A 7090-nucleotide genomic window follows, 5' to 3' on the forward strand; every position below is an offset into this window, starting at 1 on the left:
AACATAATTATATAATATATAAATTATATTATAACATATAACATAATTATATAATATATAAATTATATTATAACATATAATATAATTATATTATTAATTATATTATAATATATAATATCATTATATAATATATAATTATATTATATAATATATAATTATATTATTAATTAGATTATAATATATAATTATATATTATATTATATAATTATATAATATATAATTGTATTATAAGATATAATTATATAATATGTAAATTATAGTATAATATATAATTATATTATTTATAAATTATATATAATATATATTTAATATATTTTTAATTATACTATAATTATTATATTTATTAAATATAATAAATTAATAATATATTTGATTATATTATAATATATAATATAATTATATAACATATAATTATATTTTAATATATAATTATATATTTTACATTATATATAATACAATATATTATATTGAAATATAATTATATATAATACATTATATATAATTATAAGTATATATAATATACTTAATAAATATATTTATTATGTATATTTTTTATCTAATATATATTTACTATTATTGTAATTATAATTTATTTTATGTAATTGTATATTATATATTATAATTTATATCATATGTATATTTACAATATATAATATATAAATTATATATTATGTATGTAAATTATATGTTATATAATATATGTAAATTACATATTATATTTTTATATTATAATATATGTAAATTATATTGTATTTAGATATTATATTATATGTAAATTATATATTATATTTATATGTGTAAATTTTATATTTATATATGTAAATTATATATTATATTTATATATTTTAACATGTGGAAATTATATATTATGCAAGTATATATTGCTTATATATAGTATAATTATACAATTCTATATAATGTAATTATATATTAAATATATGTAATTTATATAATATATAATGTGTATTTAATTTATATTATATAATTACATTATGTATTTATATATATTATTATAGAGAGAGATAAACAAGAATCTCCATGTGCTCCCCAACCTGTCTCTGGGTTTCCATCTGTGGGATGCCTTTCCCAGTGTCCTAAGGATCTTGGAGAGCTCCCTTCTGTGGCTCTCTGCAGGGAGACAGACTATCCCTAAATACAACTGCCAGACACAGAACAAAACTGTTGCCGTCATGCCAGGTACCACGTCAGTATCTTCAACCAAGGTTGGAGCTCTCCTGGGGTGCTACAGAAGCCCACGGGTAAGGAGTTTGGGAATTCTACAGAGAAATATTTGGGTCTCCCCTAATGCCACTCTCTTACATCTCATCGAATGGAAAGGTGGACACTGAGCTTACATATCCATGAGAGTTATAACAGAGTTATAAACAGACCTTAGGGAATTCCCTGTATCATGAAATGATCATGATGGTGATGATGATGATGATGATGATGATTATCATTTTGGAAAGAAGGTCTCACTCTGTCAACCAGGTTGGAGTGCAGTGGTACAATCACGGCTCACTGATGTCTCGACCTCCTGGCTGAGGTGATCTTCCCGCCTCAGCCTCACAAGGAACTGGGACTACAGATGCATGCCACCACACCTAGCTAATTCTGTTGTTGTTGAGAAGGGGTCTCACAATGTTGCCCAGGCTGGAGTGCAGTGGCATGTGGTATGATCATGGCTCACTGTAGTCTTAACCTCCTGAGCTCAGGTGATCTTCCTGCCTCAGCCTCCCAAGGAACTGTGACTACAGGCGCATGCCACCACACCTAGCTAATTTTTGTATTTTGGGTTTTTTTGGTAGAGATGGGGTCTCACTATGTTGCCCAGCCTGGCCTCAAACTCTTGGCCCCAAGTGATCCTCCTGCCTTGGCCTCCCAAACTGCTGAGATTACATGTGTGTGCCCAGTTAACATTATTAACAATATCAAGGATGGGAATAAAACAGAATGTGCAGTGGATGCTGTGAGTCTCAACCCAGAGTCCTGTCCATGGCCAATGCCTCCATCCCCTAGCTGCTGAGAATACTGACTGCTGACAGTTCACAGCTGTGTGCCTTACTGGAAACATCAGGATTACAGGAAGCCAGGAATTCCGCAACACAGAGAAGTACCCCATCCTAGAATATGACTTTCTCAGGGGCATCCAGAGACCAGGCTCACACCTATAATCCCAGCAATTTGGGAGGCCAAGGTGGGCAGATCACCTGATGTTGGGAGTTTGAGACCAGCCTGACCAACATAGAGAAATCCCATCTCTACTAAAAATACAAAATTAGCGGGCGTGCTGGTGCAGGCCTGTAATCCCAGCTACTTGGGAGGCTGAGGCAGGAGAATCGCTTGAACCTGGAAGGCGGAGGTTGTGGTGAGCTGAGACGGCGCCATTACAAACAAACAAAAAACCAAAACAAAACAAAAAAACCAGAGACCAATGACTGTCAGATGCTAGAGATACAAAGACAAAATTTACTAAAGAATTTACTTCTGCCTTTCACACCAAAAGAGAGAAATCTCTGGTTTCCAACACTTCCTCAAGACAGTGAACCCTTTCCAATACACAGAAGACTTTTACTTTAGTAAATTCTGGATTGACCTTTTTTTTTTTTTTTTTTTTCCTACTTGCTGGATCGCAAGGTGGAAGAATTCTGGAGCTTGCCCATCAAATTCTGCCACTGCACTCCAGCCTGGGTGACAGAGGAGACTTGGTCTCAAAAATAAAAATAAATAATAAATGTATACATTTTGATGGGTTTGGACATATGCATACACTTATGGTGCCACCACCACAATCGAGGTACTAAATATATTCATTCATGTCATGCCCTTTTCAAAGTACAAGGACCAGGTCAGGAGCAGTGGTGGCTCATGCCTGTAATCCCAGCACTTTGCGAGGCCAAGGCGGGAAGATTGCTTGAGGCCAGGAGTTCAAAACCAGCCTAGGCAAAATAGCAAGAGACTATCTCTATAAAAAAGAAAAGAAAAAGAAAAAAAATGAAAAATTAGCTGGGCATGGTGGCATACACCTGTAATCTCACCTACTCAGGAGGTCGAGGTGAGCAGATCACTTGAGGCTAGGAGTTCAAGACCAGCTGGGCAACATAGCAAGACCCTATGTCTACAAAAATGTTTTAAATTAGCCAGATGTGGTGGTGTGCACCTGTAGTCCTAGCTCTTCAGGAGGCTGAGGCAGGAGGATCACTTAAGCCCAGAAATTCAAGGCTACAGTGAGCCATGATGGAGCCACTGCACTCCAGCCTGAGCAGCAGAGTGAGAGATCCTGTCTCAAATATATATATATTATTACTGTTAGTAAAATTAGAAATTAGATGGTAAACTAAACTTTCTAACATTAATTTTTATAGGTACGCATCCATCTCTGTCTAGATATTAAATCTGATTTATTCGGCTGGGTCCACTGGCTCACGCCTGTAATCCCAGCACTTTGGGTGGCCGACGCAGGTGGATCACCTGAGGTCAGAAGTTCAAGACCAACCTGAGCAACATGGTAAAACCCTGCCTCTTTTTAAAAAATTTAAAAAAAAAAACTACATAATACGACTATGTGTTAGTAGATGAGTGATTAAATAAATTTTGGTACAGCAATTAATTGGAATATCATATCACTTATTTAAGACTTGGCTAAACACTCATATCTACCTGGAAAAAAGTCCATGGTCTGTTAATTTTTTAAAGTAATCTCCAGAATAATTAGTATATAGTATTATACTATTTTTAAAAACTATTTTAAAACTCTCAATATAGGAATATATATTGTGATAAAATGCTTTTTCTAGTATTTATGTAGTAAATTATATTATTACATGTCTTAAGTTTAATTTTTCATAGAGCAAGGACTATAGTAATGGTCACCTCAAAGTCAAATTAGAGAAGGGAAAGGGAGGTTTATTTTCTTTTTTACTTTAATTTTTTTTTGAGATGGAGTTTCACTCTTGTTGCCCAGTCTGGAGTGCAATGGCGTGATCTCGGCTCACTGCAACCTCTGCCTCCCAGGTTCAAGCAATTCTCCTGCCTGAGCTTCCCAAGTAGCTGGGATTACAGGCACCACACCTGGCTAATTTGTTTTGTAATTTTAGTAGAGACAGGGTTTCACCATGTTGGCCAGGCTGGTTTCGAGCTCCTGACCTCAAGTTATCCACCCACCTCTGCCTCCCAAAGTGCTGTGATTACAGGCATGAGCCACCGCGCCCAGGAAAGGGAGTTTTGAATTGTGTTTTACATACTCCATATTTGTGAGAATGAGCATATATTATTAATTTTAAAAATCTAATTAAAAACTTTTAAATAAAACAACATTAAGAACTATGAAATGTAGGGGCCAGCCCCACAGGGTCGGTGGGTTTTTCTCCCTGTGTGTGGAGACAAGAGATTGTAGAAATAAAGACAAAGAGATAAAAGAAAAGACAGCTGGGCCTGGGGGACCACTACCACCAAGACGCGGAGACTGGTAGAGGCCCTGAATGCCAGGCTGTGCTGATATTTATTGGATACAAGACAAAGGAGCAAGGTAAGGAGTGTGAGCCATCTCCAATGATAGGTAAGGTCACGTGGGTCATGTGTCCACTGGACAGGGGGCCCTTCCCTGCCTGGCAGCTGAGGCAGAGACAGAGAGGGAGAGAGAGAGACAGTTTACGCCATTATTTCTGCATATCGGAGACTTTTAGTACTTTCACTAATTTTGCCACTGCTATCTAGAAGGCAGAGCTAGGTGTACAGGATGGAACATGAAAGAGGATCAGGAGTGTGACCACTGAAGCACAGCATCACAGGGAGACCGTTAGGCCTCCAGATAACTGCGGGCGAGCCTGACTGATGTCAGGCCCTCCACAAGAGGTGGAGGAGTAGAGTCTTCTCTAAACTCCCCTGGGGAAAGGGAGACTCCCTTTCCCCGTCCACTAAGTAGCGGGTGTTTTTCCTTGATACTGACACTACCGCTAGACCAAGGTCCACCTGGCAACAGGCGTCTTCCCAGACGCTGGCGTTACTGCTAGACCAAGGAGCCCTCTAGTGGCCCTGTCCGGGCATAACAGAAGGCTCGCACTCGTCTTCTGGTCACTTCTCACTATGTCCCCTCAGCTCCTATCTCTGTATGGCCTGGTTTTTCCTAGGTTATGATTGTAGAGTTAGGATTATTATAATATTGGAATAAAGAGTAATTGCTACAAACTAATGATTAGTGCTATTCACATATAATCATATCTATGATCTATATCTAGTATAACTATTCTTATTTTATATATTTTATTATACTGGAACAGCTCATGCCCTCGGTCTCTTGTCTCGGCACCTGGATGGCTTGTTGCCCACAATGAAATATGAAAAATTTAGCACACAGATCACCATATGTTTCCTCATCTATAAATAGTGATAGATAGTAACACCTTCCTTATAGGTCTCTGTGAAAATATTTAGGGATAATGTATGTAAAACTGTTTATTACCAGGCAGGTTGGAAAGTAATGTCCCATTCATTTGTCCACTAGGATGGCCATAGGGTTTTTGGGTTTTTTTCCTTTTAATTCTTGAATTCCAGAGTCTTCAAATACATTCCATTGTTGTAAAGTGAATCATATTCACATTTTTTTCCTAGAGTTTAGCGATTCCTTTTGCATACAAATTCAGGGAGTATGTGTTCACACATAGAGCTCAAATCACATCTTAATTTTCACAACGAAAAGCTCCCTTCCTCACCCTGTAGCCTGGCTCCTAGAAGCAACTTTTTTTTTTCTGATAGTAATTACATATTTGTAAATTAGGTATTTATACCGCTTTTTCATTTATCAGCTTTAAACTATATTGAATTACTTTCTTCTCCGAAACAATTAGCACATAACTCTTACGTACTGTAAAACTAATTTTCCTCACCAAACATAATCATTTAAGGAATCTGGATAAATCAAAATTCAATGTTTATCATTTTATGACATCAATATTTACCATTTGTAGCATCTAAACCTTAGCCAGACATGTAACAAGTAGTATGTCATTAATAATTTTTTCTCATTTTTTCTTTTGATTTCTTAAATTTTAAAATTTCCTTTTTTATTTCTTCCTATGAATCCAACACCTATTTTCTCCACCAGAAATGTAGTTCTCTTTTCAGTAGATCCAGATGTGCACGAGACAATTAATCAGCTTTGGCTTTCACTTGGAGACATCCCTCCCTAGTCCTCCCTCCCCCCTCCCTCTGGATGGGAGAACTATGCATACATGATCCCATTTTTGTAAGAAATTAGGAAGCTCAAAATCACACAAAAAGGCTGGGTGTGGTGTGGCTCACACCTGTAATCTCAGCACTTTGGGAGGCCGAGGTGGGGTATGACTTGAGGCCATGAGTTCTAGACCATCCTGGGCAACACAGACCTCCTCTCTACAAACAAATACAAAAAATAGCCAGGCTTGGTAGTGTGGGAGGCCCGGGTGGAAGGATGGCTTGAGCTCAGGAGGTCGAGGATGCAGTGAGCTATGATTGCACCACTGCACTCCAGCCTGGGCCACAGAGTGAGACCCTGTCTCAAAACAAACAAACGAAAAGCCACACACACACACACACACACACACAAGCCCTAAATGTGTGGCTATATCATTTTAACAGGCGGTGAATGTGGAGAAAGGACTGAAGAAAACTTTAAGAGTTCATTTTGCATCCTGCTACCTGAACAGTTTTAAAATCCACAAAAAGCCCTACACCCAAAAACTGACCTCCACCAAGTCTTGTCCTCTCAGCCTACTAGCTCAACCCCATTCCATGCCCCACCACTGCCTTATCTTGTCCACATACTCGCCCACCAAACCTGGTATTAACCCACAGCAAGACCCGCCCATCAAACCTAATGCCCGCCCACAACCCCGCCCCGGAACTTAGTCTCTGTCCTGACAGCCCCGCCCCCATGCCTGGTACCGCCCACGGTCCCGCCCCAGAACTTCTCCCCACCCCCGGAGCTGATCTCCACCCACACTCAGCCCTGCCTCCAGGCCTGGTACCGCCCACAGCCCCGCTCCAGAGTTGGTCCCCGCCCCCGGAACTGGTCCCCGCCCCCGGAACTGATCCCCGTCAACACTCAGGCCCG

Source organism: Pan paniscus, chromosome 20 (genome assembly GCF_029289425.2).
Source record: "Pan paniscus chromosome 20, NHGRI_mPanPan1-v2.0_pri, whole genome shotgun sequence".
Lineage (NCBI taxonomy): Eukaryota > Metazoa > Chordata > Mammalia > Primates > Hominidae > Pan > Pan paniscus.